Source organism: Nerophis lumbriciformis, linkage group LG22, assembly GCF_033978685.3.
Source record: "Nerophis lumbriciformis linkage group LG22, RoL_Nlum_v2.1, whole genome shotgun sequence".
NCBI classification, from domain to species: domain Eukaryota; kingdom Metazoa; phylum Chordata; class Actinopteri; order Syngnathiformes; family Syngnathidae; genus Nerophis; species Nerophis lumbriciformis.
Window position 1 is genome coordinate 22,779,959 of NC_084569.2, and position 26,385 is coordinate 22,806,343.

At 39.6% G+C, this 26,385-nt stretch overlaps 1 protein-coding gene across 1 annotated transcript in view; it reads right to left on the bottom strand.

The window, feature by feature from the left end:
* c1qtnf6a (C1q and TNF related 6a) overlaps window positions 1-14,696 on the bottom strand; it is a 29,080-nt gene extending 14,384 nt beyond the window's left edge. Inside the window, exon 1 of the mRNA XM_061973995.2 lies at window positions 14,529-14,696. The gene's annotated coding sequence lies outside the window, so the exon portion shown is untranslated. The remainder of the gene's footprint in view (window positions 1-14,528) is intronic.
* Between the last annotated feature and the right edge of the window lie 11,689 nt (window positions 14,697-26,385).

Genomic DNA, 26,385 nt, shown 5'->3' on the forward strand with positions numbered 1-26,385 from the left:
AGCACTCGTCTGACACTGTGCTCCTGTACAGTGAGTGGAGTGGCGCCGGAGCCCGGTGGGGGCGGGGGCAGGGCTGGAGCAGATGAGTGTCGCTGGGGGGTTTCGAAACGGGCAAAGAAACAGTTAAGCTCCTCTGCCAGTGTCGCACTCTGATCCGCAGTTGTCATATTGCAGCCTCTGAAGTTCATGAATGCCCCGCCACACCTCCCGTGAGTCTTTGCTGGACAGATGGGACTCTATGCACCTCCTGTGGTCCGCCTTTGCTTTTTTAATCCCTCTCTTCAGGTCGGCTCTAGCAACACTGTACAGTGCCCTGTCCCCTGACCTGAAGGCTGCGTCGCGGGCCCTGAGGAGTGTGCGGACCTGGCTGGTCATCCAGGGTTTCTTGTTGGGGTAAACCCGGATGGTTTTTTCCACAGTCACATTCCCGATGCAGAACTTTATGTAGTCCAGCACCGTTCCTGTGGCTGTCTCCAGCTCCTGTTGTTGGAAGAGGTCCCAGTCTGTGTGTTGGAAGCAGTCCTGAAGTTTGGGGAGTGCATCGTCAGGCCAGGTCATAACAGTCTTTGTGATAGGCCTGGCCTGGCGTCTGATGGGGGTGTAGGTAGGAGAGAGCAGGAGGGAAAGATGGTCTGACTGTCCAAGCTGGGGGAGGGGTGTAGCTCTGTACGCGTGCTTTATGTTGGTATACACGTGGTCCAGGGTGTTCTTTCCCCTTGTAGAACACTTCACGTGCTGGTAGAACTTAGGGAGTACAGTCTTCAGATTGGCCTTATTAAAATCCCCTGCTATGATATGAACACCGTCGGGGTGGGCCCGCTGCTGTTCGTTGACGGTGTTCAGCAGAAGAGAGAGCGCTGTGTTTACTTTGGCGTCCGGTGGAATATACACAGTCGTGATGATAACAACAGACAGCTCTCTCGGGAGAAAAAAAGGCCGACATCTAACAGACATGTACTCCACGTCCGGGCAACAGTGCTGTTCAGTGATTGTCCCGTTGTTGCACCAGTTCTCATGCACGTAGATACAGAGCCCCCCTCCTCTGCTCTTACCGGAGTCCTTAGTTCTGTCCCGGCGGAGCAGAGTGCGTCCGGCTAGCTGCATGCTAGCATCGGGTATTTCCGGGTGAAGCCAGGTTTCGGTGATAATCATAGCACAACAGTCCCGAACATAGCGGTTTCCAGCAAGTTGTAACTCCAGGTCGTCCATCTTCTGTACAAGGGATCTGGCATTAGAGAGGAACAGGCTCGGTAAAGGTGGCTTGTGGGGTTGTTTCCTAAGCCTGAGCAAGACGCCGGACCTGCGGCCACGCTTCTGCTTCCTCTCCCTCCTCCGTCTGCACCGTCTCCCAGACCCGACAACAAACCACGGAGAGCCCTGTGCTCTCGCTATGTCATCTGGGATGTTGTGCTTGTGGTGAAAGTCGCTCGAAACAGATATCTGGTGCGAGTTACCGATATCCAAGAGTGACTGGCGGGTGTACCGGGTGTTTGCAGTACAGGTGGTGCACAAAAGGAAAAAAAACATGAAGAAAAGAAGGAAGAAAGAGCACTGAAATGGAGAGCCGTAAGCCGCTGCGTCTGTGCGCGCCGCCATCTTGGATTTTTTATTTTTTATTTATTTATTTATTTATTTATTTTTTTTTTTTGGGGTAACTGGGGTACTGTACTGTGCAATCTACTAATAAAAGTCTCAATCAATCAATCAATCAATCAAAAAAAAAAACTTTATATGTAGAAAGGTTTTGTTAAGAAACCATTCTGAGCCTTATCTTATTTCGTTTTTAATTTTATATATGTTGACCACATTAACCCTGGCAATGGAACCTGTGGGTATATGTATGCTATGCCATTGTTTACAAATTTGGTAAATAACCAAAAAATTTATATTTTGTTGTTTTCTTACTGTACCGAAAATGAACCGAACCGTGACCTCTAAACCGAGGTACGCACCGTACCAAAATTTTTGTGTACCGTTACACCCCTAATATATCCATCCATCCATCTTCTTCCGCTTATCCGAGGTCGTGTCGCGGGGGCAGCAGCCTATGCAGGGAAGCCCAGACTTCCTTCTCCCCAGCCACTTCGTCCAGCTCTTCCCGGGGGATCCCGAGGCGTTCCCAGGCCAGCCGGGAGACATAGTCTTCCCAACATGTCCTGGGTCTTCCCCGTAGCCTCCTACCGGTTGGACGTGCTCGAAACACCTCCCTAGGGAGGCGTTCGGGTGGCATCCTGACCAGATGCCCGAACCACCTCATCTGGCTCCTCTCGATGTGGAGGAGCAGCGGCTTTACTTAGAGCTCCACCCGGATGACAGAGCTTCTCACCCTATCTCTAAGGGAGAGCCCCGCCACCCAGCGGAGGAAGCTCATTTCGCCCGCTTGTACCCGTGATCTTGTCCTTTCGGTCATGACCCAAAGCTCATGACCATAGGTGAGGATGGGAATGTAGATCGACCAGTAAATCGAGAGCTTTGCCTTCCGGCTCAGCTCCTTCTTCACCTCAACGGATCGATACAGCGTCCGCATTACTGAAGACGCCGCACCGATCCGCCTGTTGATCTCACGATCCACTCTTCCCTCACTCGTGAACAAGACTCCGAGGTTCTTGAACTCCTCCACTTGGGGCAAGATCTCCTCCCCAACCCGGAGATGGCACTCCACCCTTTTCCGGGCGAGAACCATGGACTCTTGGACTTGGAGGTGCTGATTCCCATCCCAGTCGCTTCACACACACACACACATATATATATATATATATATATATATATATATATATATATATATATATATATATTAGAGATGCGCGGATAGGCAATTTATTTCATCCGCAACCGCGGCAGAAAGTCGTCAACCATCCGCCATCCACCCGATGTAACGTTTGATCAGAACTCCATCCGCCCGCCATCCGCCCGTTGTTATATATCTAATATTAATTAAAAAAAAAAAAAAAGGGTGAAAACTACGCGAATTGCACCTTGTGCAGACAAGATTTTTCGATCGGACACGGAGGAATTAGTGATGTAAAAGACCACGTTGGGACAAAAAAACACAAGTCTAATGCCGTTGCTAGCGATACAAGTGGAAAACTTTCAACGTTTTTCGTCGCCCAAACAGATTCTTTGGATGTGATAAATGCCGAAGTTTTATTTACGGAGGCAATAATTGAGCATGGACTTCCAATCGCACTGGCTGATCACATGGGACAGTTAATAATGTAATGCAACCTTTAAAAATCATTACGCGGTGATCGCGATCCCAAAAATAAACTTTTCTTGCATGATAATGTCCAGAAAAATTCGCTTTATATTACTATAGAGTCCTTTTAACGAATGAGTTTGATGGTTTATCACAAACCTTAAATGAAAGAAGTCCTTTGTTCTCCTGCAGCATGGCCTTGCTTTGTGTTTGGTGCGCCATCCTGTCGGCTGTATTTCACAGCACGACATACTGTTAAAAGTGTTTATACTGTTTATACTTTCAATTAACAAATTGAAGTCTTGTGAAAGGTTGACAGGATAACTGGCATTAACTGTCAAAATAATTTCAAACTATTGAAGTTAGCTTACAGAATAAACATGTCAATCAACCCATATGATTTTTGCTGTAATATTTTTGTTTTGAAAAGTCACTGTGACTGATAGAAAAGTGATGGTTTTAGCAACATTTTAACCTGTCTGAATGCTAATAATCATTTTGCGAGCAAGCAGGTAAGCTGCGCGGGCGGAGCGCGCGGAGTGACCCATGTTACGAGCTGCTTACCTGCTGCGCGTGACGCCGGCCGCGGCGAAAGCGGACGAGGCGGGGTGTCGGTGCGGTGGGCGCGGTAGTGACCCTGGACGTGCGTCGGGCCCTTCTCGCGGATCGCCTCAGCTACGGCTCCCGGTGGGGCCCTCTCGGGGGAAGGAGCCTCGGTCCCGGACGCGAGGTGTCCCTCCGCTCCGTAAAAGTGTCCATCTCTTTTTTTTTTTTCTTCTGTTGTGGCATATGCTGCAGGTGCCTGCTCGTTTTTGTATGTGGGTAACAACATTTAACTATGTATATATATATTTCCCAATTGGTTTAACTGCCACCCGCAAAAAAAAAAAAAAAAAAAAAAAAAAATCTAATTAATCCGCCCGACCCGACCCGCGAGCGGATAAAATCTTATTTTTTTTAATTTCATCCGCCCGATCCGCGGATAATCCGCGGACTCCGCGGTTGTGTCCGCAAACCGCGCATCTCTAATATATATATATCAGTGACGTGCAGTCACTGGAGGCAGGTGAGGCGGGGCCTCACCTGCCATCATGGAAAGAAAAAAAATGTAAAAAGAAAAAAAATTAATTAAATTGTTATATGTATCCAGTTATTATACTATAACGTTATTTTCCATTTAACTTTGCCAGTTTTAGATTATTTTTATTCAATATCGCTGAATTTTCACATTTGCCGTTCAAATACTGAGACGGTGCGGTGATCAGCAGCCAGTTGAGGCACGTCACTCAGTTGTGCCTCAACATGGATTGCGCAATGACTCGGCTAACTGCTGGCCTGCTGTGCAGTGAGACCGTATTGCTATATGAACTATATTAAATGATAAATAAATGATAAATGGGTTGTACTTGTATAGCGCTTTTCTACCTTCAAGGTACTCAAAGCGCTTTGACACTACTTCCACATTTACCCATTCACACACACATTCACACACTGATGGAGGGAGCTGCCATGCAAGGCGCTAACCAGCACCCATCAGGAGCAAGGGTGAAGTGTCTTGCTCAGGACACAACAGACATGACGAGGTTGGTACTAGGTGGGGATTGAACCAGGGACCCTCGGGTCGCGCACGGCCACTCTTTCACTGCGCCACGCCGCAAATACATTTCCATAGTTTAGTTAGCTGAGGTATATAATGTACAGTGTATTTTGTCAACAACTGTATGTGTGTAACGTATTTTTTGTGCTGAGCAATCATAAAACTGCTGCGAAGACGCACTGTGTGAGGCTCGCGTAATCCCGCCTCCTGGTGCCGGTTAATGCACCCCCGCGCAGAATGCACCCCCCGACGGGAGCGCCACACCAACTAAAGCCCACACCCAAACCTTCCACGTGCAAGACCGAATCCACCCAAAAAAAGTCACTTAACAAGAAGCCAAAAAGTGCAAAAACAACAATGCTCGCGCCGGACGAGCCGTGAACGACTGCAGGGACACAACATTAGGTGCACCTGCAGACTGCAGCACGGATTTCATATTTCATTCATTCACAACTCCTCCAACACGAACACCACTGTTCCCGCACTTATAAGTAAAGGTAAAACCATAATAACGTTTTTTTTATTAAATGTGCTTTTTTGTGTGCTACAGTTTGTATGTGTAAAGTTAAAGTTAAGTGAAAGTACCAATGATTGTCACACACACACTAGGTGTGGTGAAATTTGTTCTCTGCATTTGACCCATCCCCTTGTTCACCCCCTGGGAGGTGAGGGGAGCAGTGGGCAGCAGCGGCGCCGCGCCCAGGAATATCTTTTGGTGATTTAACCCCCAATTCCAACCCTTGATGCTGAGTGCCAAGCAGGGGAGAATGCTGGTATGAGCTTTTAAACATAACCCATTAACTGCTGCCAATCAAATGGTGAATAAGATACTCTTTAGGGTTCATATGTTTGTAAATCTGACTGTGATGAAGTCAGTGCCTCACCAGCCATGAACCTCATCGCACGTTACTGATGTGTGTATATATATATATATATATATATATATATATATAATACTGATAAAGGGGCACTATTATGCAAAACCATTTTTTCTTACCTATTAGCTATTTTTGGGATCTGCATAAGTCCCTAAAATTTGAAATCAAACCATGGAGTCACTGCAGTAATATTTACAATACAATCTTGCTTTCCTTCACATTTCTTCTAAACAAGCCGTTTGGAATTTGCCCCAAGTGTGCCGTTTTTTTCTTGGTTTAGGTGTGATGTCAGCGTATATCTCCACATATGGTATAAATTTACAAAGTGCTTTGCGCAAGTTTGCCATTGCTGCCTGCCGCTGCAGTCAATACGCTTCTTCTTTTTTGCTGTCCTTTTGTTGTGGGGCAGACTAGGGATGTCCCGATCCGATATTTGGATCGGATCGGCCGCCGATATTTGCAAAAAAATGCGTATCGGCAAGGCATGGGAAAATGCCGATCCAGATCCAGTTAAAAAAAACTCTGGTCCGTGTTTTCCAATGCACCGATTTAAATAATACATTCCACTTTTCTGCTGCTCCCTAATTTCCGTTCCGCATTTTCCAGCACACCTTCAACACATCCACAGGTCTGTGGATTCTCAAGCAGTTGCTTTTAGCTGCTGGCATTACACGACAGGCTCTTCTCACTCTTTCCTGTGTCTCCCTCTTACAGACAGCGAGCGCACCTTCTTACACACGTCACATACTGTCACGTCATACGTCACATACGTATACGCTCTCTCCCAGCAGAGAGCGAGGTAGCAGCATGGCTAACGTTAGCTGTGATGCTAGCACAGCCGCTAAGGTGCGCGCCTGCTCAAGCGTCCTCTGCGCACGGCAAATCTATGCCACGCACAAAATCAAATAAAAAAATAAGCGCATAACAATTTTCGACACACGGACACGACAGAGAAAACAGTTTTCGTCATCATTGTTCAAATATTGTAACGTCTGTCGAGACGTTTATCTCCATTCGGTGCCACACGTCCACACCATCAAAATGCCGCAGCAAACATTTCCACATCAACACCGTATGAAAAAAATAGTGATTTTTTTTAGTTGTGATTTCCCTCTCTGCATGAAAGTTTAAAAGTAGCATATATTAATGCAGTATGAAGAATAATGTTTTAATGTAGACACATAGAATCATCATACTGCTGTGATTATATGCATCAAGTGTTCATTCAAGGCTAAGGCAAAATATCGAGATATATATCGTGTATCGCAATATGGCCTTAAAATATCGCAATATTAAAAAAAGGCCCAGCCCTAGTTCAATGATGCCATTTCTGTTTGTCATGTATAATTTTGTCTATTTTGTGTTTATCCTTGAATAAACAGGTCAGTTTCTTGTTACCAACCATTGTGTATTATTCAAACTACCCTAATTCAGCTGGCTAGTTGTTATCAAGAGTACTAAAACCCTTTTCAACATGATTCTGACAACTAAGTAGGCTAAATAACTTTAAACTTTAATACATGCTCGGATAGGCCAGTATCGGTCAGTATCGGTATCGGATCGGAAGTGCAAAAACAATATCGGTATCGGATCGGAAGTGCAAAAACCTGGATCGGGACATCCCTAGGGCAGACTAGCTCGTGCATGCACATGCATCCTCCGCCATTTCTAAAGCAAAGTAGTGTATAGTTCGAACCAGGGTTGTCCCTATACCAATATTTTGGTAACGGTACCAAAATGAATTTCGATACTTTTCGATACTTTTCAAAACTTTTCTAAAAAAAGGGACCACAATAAATGGCATTATTGGCTTTATTTTAACCAAAAATCTTACGGTACATTAAACATATGTTTCTTATTGCAATGGAAGAACAATTTTGGCCTTAAATAAAATAGTGAACATACTAGACAACTTGTCTTTTAGTAGTAAGTAAGCAAACAAAAGCTTCTAATTAGTCTGCTGATGTGTGCAGTAACATAATGTGTCATTTCTCATTCTATTTTTTTTGCCATAATTATAAAGGACAAGCTGTAAAAATAGATTATTAATCCATTTGCTGTTAATATCTGGTTATTTTCCCTTTTCAACATGTTCTATCTACACTTTTGTTGAAATGTAATAATCACTTATTCTTGTGTTGTTTGGATGCTTTACATTAGTTTTGGATGATACCACAAATTTAGGTATCGATCCGATACCAAGTCGTTACCGGATCATACATTAGTGATATTCAAAGTCTTCATGTGTCCAGGGACATATTTCCTGAGTTTATAAACATAATATGAATTTTTTTAAAAAGGAAAAACGATTTTGTGACAATAAAAAATATCAATGTGATTATAGTAGTATCGACTAGATACGCTATTGTACTTGATATCATTACAGTGGATGTCAGGTGGAGATCCACCCATAGCATTTGTTTACGTTCAAGCACGCAAGCTTTTGTTTGCGGTGACGCCGGTGAGCTATTGTATCCTCCTACAGTGTGTAGTGAAGCATGTTTAGCTATTCCTCGTCCTGCAGGGATGATACTTGTAAGAAACTCACTTTATTTGTCGCCATGGAGGCGTGGATTAGTCATTTAGAGATAGCTAAAACACTGCAGACTGCGGATGGACGTTAGCTGCTAGCTAGCTAGCCATGTCTTGAAGCACCTCTTCCTGAGGCGTTTCAGCGTTATAGCTTCACCTTTATCTTTAGTTTTTAGGCCAAACTGCGTCCATTCTCCCTTTTCTCTCTCCACACTGTGTCTGCTTGTAAGTACGCCGTGATTGTGCGCTGCTGAACATGCTCCTCTGCTCGTAAACCCGCCATGACGTGACGGCGCGCCGTCATGCCCGGTAAAAAAATAGATACATTGGAAACTGGTACTTTTCAAACAGAGAGTATAGTACCGTTTTTGATTCACTAGTACCGCGATACTATTCTAGTACCGGTATACCGTACAACCCTAGTTTGAACTTAATCTGTCAGTAGACTTGCTATGGAAGCGCTAAAAACTACAACAAAGATGGCGGGGATAAGACGCTGTCGAAGTGCAGTCATGTAAATAAGACCGCCCACAAAACGGCACGTCCTGAAGAGACAGTCAGAAAGCGGCTTGAAGATGGTGTGTCAAACATAATTAAATAACCACTTTTAAATGTTATGTAGACCAAAAGGAAGTGTCTTAAGTGTAGAAAAAAATCGTAACATGACCCCTTTAACACATTTGATCAATCTCACTCATGGAATCTGCAGCATAAACATCCCTCTGGCATTATGACACTCATATCATCCATACAGCGTAGACCACATATGATGAATTCTGCAGACAACGAGCACAGCTGTTCATAAAATGAGATCAGCACGTCTTGATATCGGTTCCCACCACTGAGGGAAAATACACGTTGGACACTGAGCCAATAAAAACACTGTGAAATCCCCCAAAAGTCGAAAAAAGAGTCAAAAGGAGGAATCCTTGCAGATGTCCATGTTCTTACTGTGGAATTTTTACTAGTTCGTGAAGGTTGGAGGACGTCCTTGCAGTCTTGCGATGCCAGAAGACTCAGTAAGGCGTACGAGGTCACATAGTTATGCAGCATCACATACTTTCAAAGTTGTTCTTAATTGGACAGAATCAGTACATGAAAAATATTCTGCTTGCAACCTGTAAGGCATCAAATGCACACTTGTGGCTGCAAAGTGGGACACTGTGTATCGCAGCACTTACATGTTAAGGGATTATTAGAAGAAGAAAAATACAGCGGCGAGGCAATAACAATTTAAAGTCACAGTAGCAGTGCATGAAATGCTGATTGTGACACTGATTGTATCGCTAGACTACAATACCAATATGCATACTATAGAACAGGGCTATTCAAACGGTGGTCTAAGTTCAGTTCAAAAAGTGGGAGACAAATATTTTGGATTTTTGCAGCACATTCCTAAATACACAAGAGTGCTCCTGTTGTATAGAGGAACTTTGATCACTGTAACCACATTGGGAGGTCTTTGCATTGACATTTGCTAGCAAACAGAAAACTGGGGTCAAACCTTGTAATTTACATAACTGAGGCGTTCCTCAAGGCTCCCCTTTAAGCCCTCTCCTTTTATGCAGTTGTTTTTCAGAATGTGATTTACGTAACTAAGATCTTGCTGTAGCTTGTTTACTTCAGATGCAGTCACTTCTTTAGTTATACTAGTGGTGTTCCTCAAGGTTCCATTTTAGGTCCTCTCTTTTTCATCATTTGGGCTATTCAAGTGGTGGCCCACGAGTTCAGTTAAAAAAACGTATGATACTCGTATTTTTGCAGCAAATTCTTATAAACTGTCATAGAGATGATCTTTGACTAGTTTTTTTTGCAGAAGTTCCTGTAAAACAGCAGAGCACTCCTGTAACTCTGGCAAAATAAATGGACCAAAATCAAATCTCTACTGCAGAGAACAAATAATAAAAATATATAATATCCATCCATCCATTTTCTACTGCTTGTCCCTTTTGGGTTCGCGGGGGGTGCTGGAGCCTATCTCAGCTGCATTCGGGCGGAAGGTGAGGTGCACCCTGGACAAGTCGCCACCACATCACAGAGCCAACACAGGTAGATAGATATAATAGTGAAGGTTTATTATTTATTTATATAGCCCACTTTTTAAACAGTCACTACTGTCCCAAAGTGCTGCACAGATTAAATGTACAGAAAGGTAAAAGATACAAAAAAATCACAATAAGTACAGACGAATGTGGCAGGGCATACAGGTCATCACGGACAATAAAGCTGCACCCCGTCCCTGTGACAACAGTATCAGCTTCCTAAATTACCTAAATAACTACTTTGCGAGGTTTGAGGCACTTAACACCACTCTGGCGAGAAAATCCATCCCTCGACCTGATGAGCAGCCGCTCAACCTGGACACAGCGGATGTCCGGAAAACCCTGAGGAGAGTGAACCCTCGGAAAGCACCGGGACCTGATGACATTCCGGGAAAGGTGCTTAAGGGATGTGCAGACCAGCTGGCGGGGGTTCTCACAGACATCTTCAACATCTCGCTGACCCAGGCTGTGGTACCATCATGTTTTAAGACGGCCACAATCATTCCAGTGCCTAAAAAACCCACAATCTCCTCCCTCAATGATTATCGCCCCGTGGCACTCACCCCCATCATAATGAAGTGCTTCAAGAGGCTGGTAAAGGAATATATTGTCTCCAGACTTCCCCCCACATTCGACCCATACCAGTTTGCTTATCGCCCTTACCGCTACACAGAGGACGCCATCTCCTCTGCACTCCACCTGAGCTTAGAACATCTGGAAGAAAAGGACACACACGTGCGGATGTTGTTTCTGGACTTCAGCTCAGCATTCAACACCATCATCCCGCAGCATTTGGTGAGCAAACTGGCCTCCCTTGGATTCAGTACCCCCTTTGCAACTGGCTGCTGGACTTCCTCACAGACAGACCCCAGTCTGTGAGAGTGGGCAACAACACCTCCAGTGCCATCTCCCTGAGCACCGGCTCCCCCCAGGGCTGCGTCCTGAGTCCGTTGCTGTTCACGTTGATGACCCATGACTGCTGCGCCAGGTCCACTACTTACCACATTGTGAAGTATGCGGACGACACGACAGTAGTGGGCCTCATCCGTGACAACAACGACATGGACTACAGGGAGGAGGTGAAACATCTGGTTGACTGGTGCAGAACCAACAACCTGGTCCTGAACGTCGACAAGACCAAGGAGATCATCGTTGACTTCAGGAAGCACCAGTCCAGCCACGCTCCACTCTTCATCAACGGCACAGCGGTGGAGATGGTAAGCAGCACCAAGTTTCTGGGGGTGCAGATAACTGACAATATAACCTGGTCCCTACACACCGGAGCTCTTGTAAAAAGAGCTCAGCAGCGTATGCACTTTTTGCGTCTGATGAAAAGAGCACAGCTCCCTCCCCCCATTCTCACCACATTCTACAGAGGCACTATAGAGAGCCTACTGACCAACAGCATCTCTGTCTGGACTGGAGCCTGCAATGCCTCAGACTGGAAGTCTCTCCAGAGAGTGGTGAGGACGGCGGAAAAGATTATCAGGACTCCTCTTCCTCCTATCCAGGAGATCGCAAAAAGCCGCTGCCTGACCAGGGCTCAGAAAATCTGCAAAAACTCCTCCCACCCCCACCAAGGACTGTTTTCACTGCTGGACTCTAGGAAGAGGTTCCGCCTCCTCCGAAGCAGAACCTCCAGGTTCTGTAACAGCTTCTTCCCTCAGGCCGTAAGACTCTTGAACGCATCATAACTATCCCCTCAATTCCCCCCAAAATGGATTAACTCGCTGGAATAAAAAGACAATATAACATACATCCATAAATGTGGATGTATATGAAAAAGTGCAATATATTTATCTGTACAGTAATCTATTTATTTATATATGCACCTTATTGCTTTTTTATCCTGCACTACCATGAGCTAATGCAACGAAATTTCGTTCTTATTTGTACTGTAAAGTTAACATTTGAATGACAATAAAAAGGAAGTCTAAGTCTAAGTCTAAGAACATTCTATATATAAACCACAGCTAGACAAATCAATGAAGAAAATGGTAATAACTACACATAAACAACAAAAAAGCCCTATCAATAGAATAAAAAAGGAATATGCGTATACCAACAACAATTTTGAATGGGCCTGTTATCTGTGTTGTGAACATCTGGTCCGGGGTTGAAGAGCAAAGACCGATTGTTTGTCTTTTTGGCAGACAAATGCAAAATTAGCTAGAAAAAAAAAAAAAAAGTTTGCATCGCTAATGACGGCATAATATTATATTAATGTTACCATGCTAATACAGAAGCAGTTAGCATACTTACATTATGTCAGCAAATCCATGATTTTTATGTTTACACATATACAATTTTCTAAATTGTTTGCATAAAATGTTAGCATGCTAATATGGGAACAGTTATGACAGCATACTTGTAAGATGTTGCCACGTATCAAAAGCCATGATTTTTAGGTTTAAATGATTAAAATTTGTTAAAATGCTTGCATGAAAATCTTACAACAGTCACTGCTGTCCCAAAGTGCTACACAGATTAAATGTACGGAAAGGTAAAAGATATGAAAAAATCACAATAAGTACAGCACATTCTATATATAAACCACAGCTAGACAAATCAATGAAGAAAATGGTAAAAACTACACATAAACAACAAAAAAACACTATAAATAGAATAAAAAGGAATATGTCTATACTGGGGGTCAGCAACCCGCGACTCTCGGGCTGTATGCGGCTCTTTGGTGCCGCCCTATGGCTCCCTGGAGCATTTTTGAAAAAGAATTGAAAATGGAAAAAGATGGGGGGGAAATATTTTTTTTGTTTTAGTATGTTTTTTGTTTGAGGACAAACATGACACAAACCTTCCCAATTGTTAGAAAGCCAAGTGTCTAATATGTTTGTGTGTATGCTTCACTGATGAGAGTATTTGGTGAACATCGTTTTATCCTACTAATTTTGGCGGTTCTTGAATGGACAGTGACGCAACAGTTTGTTTACATGTAAAATCTTCCACTCCTTCTTTGTCTCATTTTGTCCACCAAAAGTTTCATGCTGTGCGTGAATGCACAAAGGTGCTCTTTGTTGATGTTATTGACTTGTGTGGGGTGCTAATCAGGCATATTTGGTCAGTGCATGACTGCAAGCTAATCAATCAATCAGTCAATCAATCAAACAATCAATCAATCAATCAATCAATCAATTCCTTTATTGTCATTGTCATAATAACACTTAATCAATGCTAACATGCTATTTAAGCTAGCTGTATGTCCATATTGCATCATTAAGCCTCATTTGTAGGTATATTTGAGCTCATTTAATATAATTTACGTTTGTCTTCTTTGTATATAATTTAGTTAGCACTGTCTCATGACACATTATCTGTATGTAATATTGGCTACATTTCAGATAGTTGTTTGTGTGCTATGTTGTTCCAGACCACAGCAAACATTACCTAGCTTGCCAAAGTTTGTAATAAATCTATTAAGAGAAGACAGCCTGCCGTTTCCTTTAACTTGCACACACACATCTATACTTTTGGTCATTAAAAGCCAGTAATTTCCAGGCGTTATCTCACCTTCTGAGTAGCCTCTGATTTACTAATGATTTCTAATGTTGTAAAAATGTGTAGAGTAAATATTAAATTTCAACATTTCTGTCAACGAAGATTTGCTTCAGCCTGCAACATATGGTCGTTTTGATAGTAGGCTATTATAGCTAATATAGACACTTATATCATGTGTTGCCTTCATTATAACACTTATATACGGCTTTTCATTTTTTGCAGTTCCAAACAGATTTGTTTTTTGTATTTTTGGTCCAATTTGGCTCTTTCAACGTTCTAGGTTGCCGACCTCTGGCCTATACCAACAACAAGTATGAATAAAACAAGGGTGAAGGTTGAAGGCCCCTTGGTCCTTGTCTTTCTGGAAATGTGGCCCCCAAAACAATTGAGTTGAATGTACTTGCTAGAGAGAGTTAGAATACAAACATAAATATTACAAGGTTGTTATATTAATGTTCACAGACTTCACTGTGCTGCACATATGGAAATTTCCTTTATTGCGTTTGGCATGACGCCTGCACTGGCTGTTACATAACCCCATGTGTTCAACTATATAAAGTTTCTTTTTAACCGCTCACACAGCACTGTTTGGAAGCATGTTGTTTTAAATGACTATCATATGAACTCCATCACTGTAGTGTCACTGTAGTCTCATGCAACACCATGCAAACCTTGCAGACTATATTGTCACTGATGCATTCTTAGAGCGGGAAGTTAGCGTTTGAGAGCAAATCGTACCATATCCCACTTTAGGAATGAATGGATCTCACCTTGTTCAAATGTTTGCAGCCGCTTAAATCCGCGCAAAAGGGAGGAATTGTCGAGCACCTCCCTTCTTCTTCTGTGTGCATGTGTGTGAAATACTTTTTTTTTCTGTTTCCTTCTCTCTTATCCCAGCAGCCCACTTTACCACCCTCTGTTTATTAAGCGAGGAACGTTAAGGCCTGCCCCCTCCTCATCCTCATCATCATCATCATCATCATTATCATCATCTTGATATGCAAAACAGCCAAGTAGAGCTGCCTGGCAGAAAAAGTGCAACACATCTGAACACGGAATAAAGGTAAACCCATTGATACAGTTATATATTGCAGTATGAAATACTGTACACGTTTCTTTATGTACAAAACATCAGGTCCTCTCCCCCGCTTTATGCTCTCAACTGAGTGAATTCCTTACTGAATTTTCAGCCAGCTGCAGCTGCAAACACACACACACACACTCACACACTCTTGTATTTGAGACCTCCGAAAAATGCCTACCTCTTTAGGACCACCCTTTCTAGATATATAAAGATGTGTATTTACAACATTAATAATATATACATACTATGCTAATATAAAAAAGGTAAGCTTTTAGTTTATTTTATTTTTATTGTTTTTGTTTGTAATTGGTTTTTAATCTTCATTATATACTTAATTATTACAGTATATCTCTTTATACATATACACATATATATATATATATATCTTTATACATATACACATAGATATATATATATATATATATATATATATATATATATATTTTTTTTTAATTTATTTATCTATTTATTTATTTTTTTATTTTTTTATTTTGGCCAAAGGGGGCACATTTCAATTTCTTACACACACTTGTTATTACATATGTTGACCAGAGGGGAGCACTTCAAATTTTTACACACACTTGTTATTTCATATGTTGACCACTTTTAAAACCAACACACAGTCAATTTGAAAAATCCCTTCTTTTTGGGACCACCCTAATTTCACCACCAGGGGTGCAAATGAGATCTCTATTTTTTTTGTTTTTTGTAATGTGCTTAAAGGCCTATTGAAATGCGATTTTCTTATTTAAACGGGGATAGCAGGTCCATTCTATGTGTCATACTTGATCATTTCGCGATATTGCCATATTTTTGCTGAAAGGATTTAGTAGAGAACATTGACGATAAAATTCGCAACTTTTGGTCGCTGATAAAAAAGCCTTGCCTTTACCGGAAGTAGCAGACGATATGCGTGTGACGTCACAGGTTGTGGAACTTCTCACATCCGCACATTGTTTACAATCATGTCCAGAAAGCGACGATTTCCCCATTAATTTGAGCGAGGATAAAAGATTTGTGGATGAGGAAAGTGAGAGTGAAGGATTAGAGGGCAGTGGGAGCGATTCAGATAGGGAAGATGCTGTGAGAGGCGGGTGGGACCTGATATTCAGCTGGGAATGACTAAAACAGTAAATAAACACAAGACATATATATACTCTATTAGCCACAACACAACCAGACTTATATTTAATATGCCACAAATTAATCCCGCATAACAAACACCTCCCCCCTCCCGTTCATATAACCTGCCAATACACCTGCACAACACACTCAATTCCACAGCCCAAAGTACCGTTCACCTCCCCAAAGTTCATACAGCACATATATTTCCCCAAAGTCCCCAAAGTTACGTACGTGACATGCACATAGCGGCACGCACGTACGGGCAAGCGATCAAATGTTTGGAAGCCGCAGCTGCATGCGTACTCAGGGTACCGCGTCTGCGTATCCAACTCAAAGTCCTCCTGGTAAGAGTCTCTGTTGTCTCAGTTCTCCACAGGCCAATGGTAAAGCTTGACTGTCATCTTTCGGGAATGTAAACAATGAAACACCGGCTGTGTTATCCGGCACAACAGTCAGGGGGTGCATTCTACGGCGGGGGTGCGTTATCCGGCACAACACCTGCCGCAATACACCGCTTCCCACCTGCAGCTTTTTTCTTTGCTGTCTCCATTGTTCATTGAACAAATTGCAAAAGATTCACCAACACAGATGTCCAGAATACTGTGGAATTTTGCGATGAAAACAGACGACTTAATAGCTGGCCACCATGCTGTCCCAAAATGTCCTCTACAATCCGTGACGTCACGCGCAGGCGTCATCATACCGAGACGTTTTCAGCAGGATATTTTGCGCGAAATTTAAAATTGCTCTTTAGTAAGCTAACCCGGCCGTATTGGCATGTGTTGCAATGTTAAGATTTCATCATTGATATATAAACTATCAGACTGCGTGGTCGGTAGTAGTGGGTTTCAGAAGTCCTTTAAGGCCGATGACAAACGAGTCACGGACCACAGATGGCCCCTGTGCTACAATTACACAGCTGTAGAAGCTAGCTGTTAATGACCACTATAGTCTTAGTACCGTAGTGTATTTGTTCATCCTATGGTCACATACGGGACGCGAGTTGTCTTACGTCAGCACCTGAAGTCGTAAAATCAGCTGTTCAGCTGGTGGGTTTTTTTGGGGGGGATGAATAGGGAAGTCCTTCTTTAGCTGCCGTCTTTTTTTATTATATATTGCTGCCTTTGCACCTGTCAATGTTTACTTTTGTATGCACATTAAATCAACAAAAAATCTTAACTTTGGTGCAATGTTCACCGACTCTATTATTTGGCTCTCTATTAGATGCAAGGGTTTTCCCGTATTGGGACCATGATTTGGGTCCTAACTTGTTCACCAGTCCCCATATGGAAGGTACTTTTCCTTGTTGATGTCTCAAGAAGGGTAGAAATACAAGAACACACACACACACACACACACACACACACACACACACACACACACACACACACACACACACACACACACACACACACACACTTATGCAGTTTACCCGACACACTCACATACACGATGACAGGGATTTGATGCTCAAAAGTCTGAAGTCGCCTCTTATATGGATGTATCTTTTGTTCCAAAATAAATAAATGATTTTAAATACATCATTTGAATTTTTTTATAATAATGGTGAAAATATATATTCATAAACTATACACAATGGTTCTTAAACTTTTTTTCCACCAAATACCACCTCAGAAAACACTTTGGCTTTCCAGGTACTAACATGTTAAACAAAGTCGCATAGTAGGCCTAAGTATTCATTAAAAACACGATAGAGATTGTATTTAACAAGTATATTTAATATGTTTGGCCACACAGTTTGAACAGTAACACTGTTTGAATATTTCATTGATTCTTTGGCGTACCGCTAAATGGAGCCTGCGTACCGTACCACAGTTTTAGAATCACTGAACGAGAAAATGCAGATTTGTCAGAAATTGGGTGGGAATGCTGAAAAGTCGAACCCAAATGCTAACAGTTAGCACGCTAGCCAGATCGGTAACAAAAAATATGACTCGGCAGTTAGTTGCGTCGAGTACCAAAATATATAACTCTGAGGTGCGTACCTTCAAAAATAGTTTAAAAAAAGCTATTGTTAGCATGTAACAGTAAGCATGCATCGAGGAACAAAAATATGTCTGTGTGGTGTATATCTGCAAAATTAGCCCAAAAAAGCTAGCATCCTAATGAGCATTCAGGTCAAGGGAATTTCATTGTTGTTTATGAAGCCCTTTGAGGGCTGTATATATAAATTGTGATTGGTTGAGTAAATGTTGTTAGCATGTTGAGGTTTCTACCTGCAACATTTGCTAAAAATCTAGCAAACCAAAGTCAACGTGTTAACAGTTAGCATGTGTCAAGTACCAAAATATATGACTCTGAGGTGTTTACCTTTAAAAAAAGCTAACATGGTAATGTTAGCTTGTTCGCAGTAAGCATGCATCAAGAGTCAAAATAAATGACTATGAGGTGGAAATCGGCAAAATTAGCCATTAAAGCTAGCATGCGTTCAGGTCAGGGGGATGTCGCTGTGGTTCGGGAAGCCCTTTGAGGCACTTGTGATTAAGGGCTATATAAATAAATTGTGATTGGTTGTTTGATTGATGTTGGCATGTTTCTTTCTTTTTCTTTCTTTTTTTAGTTTATTTCGAACATGAACACACTTACAGCATAATACATCACACAATTTCATATCATTTCACTTTACATCATATCCGAAAAGGAGTAGGAAGAAGCAAAGCTTATTTAATCCTACCCCTTTCCCACTTCAGAGCGTTTACAAATATATACATTCATTTACTGACTTTTTTATAGTAAAATGACATCCGTGAATGAGTAATACAACAGTTTTGTAATATATAATTAAGTCAGTCATTATTAACATACTGAGATGAAGAATATGTTATTTTCAATAAGGTTGAAAGTATTTCTCATAATTCTTCTTTGTACTTTGTAAGCACTATTAATTTGAACAACCTCTTAAACTGGATCATATCAGTACAATGTTTAACTTCTTTACTTAATCCATTCCATAATTTAATTCCACATACTGATATGCTAAAGGTTCTAAGTGTTGTACGTGCATACAAATGTTTTAAATTAGATTTTCCTCTAAGGTTATATTTCTCCTCTTTAGTTGAGAAGAATTGTTGTACATTCTTTGGTAGCAGGTTATAGTTTGCTTTGTACATAATTTTAGCTGTTTGCAATTTTACCAAATCATCGAACTTTAATAATTTGACTCAATAAATAAAGGGTTTGTATGTTCTCTATATCCAACATTATGTATCAGTCTAATTAATCTTTTTTGTAGCACTGTTAACAAATGTAGCGCACATTCGTAGTTATTTCCCCATATTTCTGCACAATAACTCAGATATGGTAACACTAGCGGAAAGTAGAGAAAATGAAGTGGTTTTTGGCCCAGGATGTATTTTGCTTTATTCAATATTGAAATGTTTTTTGCCACTTTATGTTGTATATTTTGTATATAAGATTTCCAGTTCATTTTATCATCTATTAATACTCCCAACAATCTGGTTTCTTTTACCCTTTCAATGTCCGTCTATTTGTATTTGTGTATGATGCTCTTTTCTACTGTTACCAAATAGCATTATTTTAGTTTTACTGAGATTCAAAGATAGTCTGTTTTTGTCAAACCATTTTTTTAATTTGTTAATTTCTTATGTTATTATTTGTATTATCTTCTGTGTGTTCTCTCCTGAACAGAAAGCAGTTGTGTCGTCTGCAAATAAAACTAACTTGAAGTCCTTTGTAACTTTACAAATGTTTATATAAAGATTAAACAATCTTGGTCCCAGTATTGATCCCTGGGGTACACCACAAGATATATCGAGTCGTGTTGACATATTTTCACCCATCTTTACATTTTGCTTCCTGTTGGTTAAATAGCTTCTTACCCAGTTCAAGACCAAACCTCTGATGCCATATCGTTCTAATTTTTTTATTAAAATATCATGATTAATTGTGTCAAATGCTTTTGTTAAGTCCATGAATACTGGACTTACACATTCTTTACCATCTATTGCATTGGTTATTTCCTCTGTTATTTTGATTAATGCTATCGATGTTGAGATATTTGCTCGGAATCCATATTGTGTAGGGTTTATACATGCAGAATTAGCTACATATCTTGCAAGCCAAAGTCAACATGTTAACAGTTAGCATGCATTGAGTACCAAAATATATGACTTTGATGTGTATACCTTTAAAAACCTAACATAGTAATGTTAGCATGCTAACAGTAAGCATGCACGAAGTACCAAAATATGATTGTGAGGTGTATATCTGCATTAGCTAGCTAGGTCAGGGGGATGTTGTTGTGGTTTGTGAAGCCCTTTGAGGCACTTGTGGATGAGGGCTATATAAATTAATTTTGATTGGTTAATTAAATGGTGTTAGCATGTTTAGGTGTATACCTTTTAAAATGATCTAAAAATCTGGGAAGCCAACATCAACATTTTAACAGTTAGCATGCGTCAAGTACCAAAATATATGACTCTCAGGTGTATACCTTTTAAAAAAATAATAATAATAATAAAAAAACAATGATATTGTTAGCAGTAAGCATGCATCAAGTATCAAAATATATGACTATGAGGTGGAAAACGTTCTGACGTTGTCATATTAACAGTTAGCACGTGCCAAGTGCCAAAATATGTCTCTGAGTTTTATACATGAAAACAATTCACAAAAAAAAGTAGCAGGCTCGCGTTGGGCTCAACAAATCCTCCATACCCTCTGGTCATTAAGGACCTTATTTTATATGTTTTGGGGGGTTTTTGTACTTGCTTTTTTTTTCTTTTTTTTTTACCATTACTAAGTTATTATGATTAAAATGCCCTTCAATAAATGCAACTGTCATTAAATGTATTAAAATAAAAAAGTTGATGATTGGTCATGAAATAAACCAGAGTTTCAGTATGAGTATTTAAGATTACATTTTGATTTGATAATAAAAATAGATCATTTTAGTCACTCTTTTAATGTGTATTTATTTATATTTTAATTATCTATCTAAAAATATTTAGATGTATTTAATTTGTGCACAACAAATTATTTATACACTGGTTATTAAGGACCCTAATTTGATTTTAATTATGTATTTAATTGTTTTTAGATTAATTTAATTTGGGCTCAACAAATCATCCATACCCTTTGGTCATTAAGGACCTTATTTTATTTATTTTTTTAAACTTTTTTTATTTTGAGTATTATTAAGTTATTATGATTAAAATACAATTGTCATTAAATATACAAGCAGTAGGAAATGGATGGATGGATGGATAATTGGTCATGTAATAAATAAGAGTTTCAGTATGAGTATTTAAGATTACATTTTGATTTGATAATGAAAATAAATAGACAATTTTTTGTCACACTTTTAATATGTATTCATTTATATTTTATTTATACTTTTAAACATATTTTTATTTATTTAATTTGAGCACAACAAGTTCTCCATACTCTCTGGTTATTAAATACCCTAATTTGATTTTAATTATGTATTTAATTGAATTTGGGCTCAACAAATCCTCCATATCCTCTGGTCATTTGATTAGGGACTTTCTTTTTAAATTTTTGTAGCTGAATGTTATTAAATTATTATGATTTAAAAATTCCATTGAATAAGACGATAAAAACATTACATTAAAAAGTCATAAAATATATATATTGATCATTAAATATGCAGTATATTGGTCATGTAATGAATAGGAGTTACAAATACAAATGAATGGACAATTTTTGTTACCGTTTCAATGTGTATTTATATTTTAATTATATATTTAATTGTTTTTTTTAGATGTTTTTAATTTGAGCACAACCCTGTGGTCATGAAGGACCCTATTTTAGTTTTTATTATTTTACTAGCTGAGTATTATTTGGTCAAAAATGCTGCTGCTCTCCCATATATAGGCTAACATTTCATGCAAGCCTTTTTTTTAATTATTATTATTATTATTACCATGCAAAATTCTATTCAGGCCCTGGTGGTTATGGTAATTAAATTTTCACAAAGCTCCACAGTTACTCTATTTTTTGTGTTTTAGATTTAATTTAGTACTATTGATCATACGTATGAGTCATGCAATGTCGCCGGACATTATTTGGACTTTATTATCGCGCTGGTTTCTTCTCCGACATTCATAGGTGTCGTGTCAACCGTGTGAAAGGGACGTTATTGTTTGTATTAAATGTCAAACCGCACCTTCAAATACACACGCTTCACCGCCTGACAGGACACGTAAACACAAAAAACTATAGTCGCTCTACGTGTACGCACGTCGTCTTCAGCCCAGATCTCAGGCCCACTTTCCACACACAGCGAGACAGGAAGTCACAGGGTGACCCATTTTTTTTGATAATGTTTTGGTTACAACACACTGACAACACTGGAAAGTTACTGTACACATGCAGACAATAAATAGCAATGCATTTATGCTCAGTTTCTTATAGTCAGATAAGTTTTAGGTATAAGAGATGGAGTTGGGTATTTTTTACCTTGGCTTGTAGGAAATTCAAAATCAAAATTAAATCTAATTTCAATAAATAAGACGTAATTAACACAGTTAATGCATGTTGTCATTTATTACAAGGGGCAAGCAAGTGACAGCATTAAACAGTCGCTGTTGTACATGAAATAAAAGCACAGTTCACATGTTTAATACCTTCTAAATACAAAACCCAAAACCAGTGAAGTTGGCACAATTTATAAATCATAAATAAAAACAGAATACAATGATTTGCAAATCCTTTTCAACCTATGTTCAATTGAATAGACTGCAAAGACAAGATACTTAATGTTGGAACTGTTAAACTTTGTTATTTTTTGCAAATGTTAGTTCATTTGGAATTTGATGCCTGCAGCATGTTTCAAAAAAGCTGGCACAAGTGGCAAAAAAGACTGAGAAAGTTGAGGAATGCTCATCAAACACTTATATGGAACATCCCATAGGTGAACAGGCTAACTGGTAATAGGTGTGTGCCATGTTTGGGTTTAAAAGCAGCTTCCATGAAATGCTCAGTCATTCACAAACAAGGATGGGGCAAGGGTCACCACTTTGTGAACAAATGCGTGAGAAAATTGTCGAACAGTGTAAGAACAACATTTCTCAACGAGCTATTGCAAGGAACTTAGGGATTTCACCATCTACGGTCTGTAATATCATCAAAAGGTTCAGAGATTCTGGAGAAATCACTGCACGTAAGCGGCAATGCTCGTGACCTTTGATCCCTTAGGCGGTACTACATCAAAAACCGACCTCAGTGTGTAAAGGATATCACCACATGAGCTCAGGAACACTTCAGAAAACCACTGTCAGTAACTACAGTTTGTCGCTACATCTGTAAGTGCAAGTTAAAACTCTACTATGCAAAGCGAAAGCCATTTATCAACAACACCCAGAAACGCCACCGGCTATTTACAATTTACGCAACGTGCCAACTTCACTGGTTTTGGGTTTTGTAGAACACACTCATCACTATTCACATAATCCCAGCAAAAAAAACAAGAAAAGCAAAACAAATACAGTAGTACCTCAACTTGCCAGATTAATTGGTTCTGGGAGAGAGCTCTCAACTCAAAACACTTGTATCTCAAATCAACGTCTCCCATTGAAATCATTCTGCTGGGCTCCCCAAAACAGCACAATTTTAACACGTAACATGCGTTTTGAAAGAGAAAAAACAATCTTTTAGATACGAAATATTGTACTAAAAACATTACAATAGAATGTTGTATTAACAAATACAGTAGTTGTATGAAGTAATAATAATGTGTACAGCAGCTACTTTGGGGAGTTTATGGCAGGGGTCTGAAAACTTTACCATTAAAAGAGATATTTGCTGCCTCTTCCACTTCAGAAAAATAATATAGAGCCGCAAAATGTAACACAGCTTAAAAACTTTTTCATTTTTTTTATTTTACAGGAAAAACAATCTGTCCAGATAAAATTAAACTCTCCTTTTCCTTATAAGTTGTTCCTTTTTTGGCAAGTGACCTGTGACCAGTGACCACACAGACTTCCAGTCTCTTTTACTTGCCTTCCTTGCGGCTCAGAACTCGACCTGTGTGCATTCACGGCCTCACAGACAGGGGGAAATTATACAACTCTGTGCAAACTTTTCTCACTCTGGGGATTAAAGATAACTCTGAGGGGTGACACAACAAGGAGGCAGAAGTCTACAGTATATCCTTACAGCTGTGTTTCTGTCAAACACACCATCAGCAGCTTCTTCAAATTTTCAGGGATAAATGCCCGCTGTTTAGATATTATTTTGCCATCTTTGGCTGGCGTTAGACTATGTGCTTTTCTCCAAATGTTACCAATAACACCAGAAAAATGTACTAGATTTTTTGCTTTTTAAAAAATAAAAGAGAATATAGAGCAGGGGTGTCCAAAGCGCAGCTCGAGGGCCATTTGCGGCCCGCAGCTATTTTATTAACGGCCCGCGGCACATTCTAAAAACACTATTAAAAGAAATTCAATTAAATAAAACGTAAAAAAGTGGAATAAAAGAGCAAACCGGTGAAATATAACGAGAAAAAGTTGCAAAGTTGACTAAAATTACACAAAACTGCCATGTAGGCTGTTTTTTTTTTTTAAAGCTGGCATTGCTCGAAAAATAATTATGAATCAAAATGATTGTTTTTATGAATTACTACAGATCAAATATTCCACTTTGAAACCATTTTTGGAATAAATACAGTCTTGCATATTTAGTTTCTTTTCCATATAAAAACAATTTTCTGTGACAAAACCTCATAAAATAAACTAATACAATAAAAACATAAAAGATAATAAAAAATTATAATCGAGGGATGAATCTGAAATTGTTCTAGAGACTTAATTGTAGCACATTTTAACACTTTTATGAGTGGGGCCCTTATGGATCCCCAATTTTTTTTAACTGTCACTGCTCAAAAAATAATAAAGAATCAAAATGAATGGTGTTTTAAATAATTAACCTATTTATGGCTCCAATTACATCAAATAGTTCACCTAGATTTTTTTGGGGGTGGGAAATATTGCATATTTTGTGTTTTTGCCATTAAAACAGTGTTTTCTTTGCAAAAAGGGCATAAAACATTTTTTACGTTATATCGACAGAAAGACCTGAAGTTAGTTTAGAGATGTAACATTGAATAATGAAAAAGTAAATAATGATATATATTTAAAAAATCTATGTAATGCATTGGTTTGGAAAATGAAACCTTTTCAAAAGTTTGGCTTTAATTTTTCAGTGTGCGGGCCTCAGTGAAAACAGTTTGGACACTCCTGATCTAGAGGCATCTAAATACTCACTATATTTGGCAACATTGCTCTGTCTTCTTATTTTCTGGCTGAGCAGGTGCATAGAAGGTGTGTTTAGTGGTGTTCCGATGCATATTGCCACCTACTGTACAGTGGCTACGTTTAAAGTATTATTAGTGGTCAGCATCCAGCAGCTTTGTCTTGTAAATGTGGGTTTCACCACTCAGCTCTTGTTTACATTGAACTCATCAACTGTGTTAATGGTGTTTTCTCCTTTCCACGTCTTCATGCACTACTGAGCATTATTCAACCTTAAAAAAAATATATATTTAATTGTATACAATAATGATTTTTCACAGTCGGGAAATAGCAGCCCCTCTCCAATTATCGCCTGGTTCTCTCTGTGTTTTTGGTAAATAAACCCTCCTGCTATACTTACAGCATTCACGGTAGTTACTGTGCTTATTAGTAAGGATCACATTAAGTAATTAGGAATACAAATGGTGGATATGGGACGTTATTAGGGATGTTCCAATCAGGGTTTTATGCTGCCCATTCTGATCCAAATCATCCATGAATGAGCTCAATCGATAACAATCACATGTTTTAACGGTAAAATAGCGCAGTAAAATATTTAATGTGAATTCTAGGATTACGTGATACAATCTGGCTGACGATGGAACATTTAATACTATCGCTATATAACCAGTGTTCGGAAAATTACTTTTAAAAGTATTTATATAAAGTATACGTCTCCAAAAAGTAATTGAAGGACTACTCTTTAATAAATGTAATTAATGCATTACTTAAAAAAATTAGATGTGTATATATATATATATATATATATATATATATATATATATATGGCATATGCAGTTGAGAGACGTTTCATGAGAGCAGAGTGTGTGTGTGACCTCAGTGGGAACACGCTCAAGCAGGATTTTAGCTCAGCTGTGTTTGTTGGCTTGGCAGCGGCAGTTTGCTGGCAGTTACGGCAGCTCGGTTAAATCTTTTCACTGGTTTGTGTTACCTCTGGTTGAAAATAGATTGAATGTGCTTCGATGGTTGTCTAATCTTCTTGTCCACAAAAAGGGTATTGTAGGTTGGCAAGCTTGTCATTCAATCTTTGATTTGTTGTTCATTATTTCCTCGTTGTAGTAGTAGTAGTAGTAGTGTGTATGTGTGCGTGTATTACATGTTGTT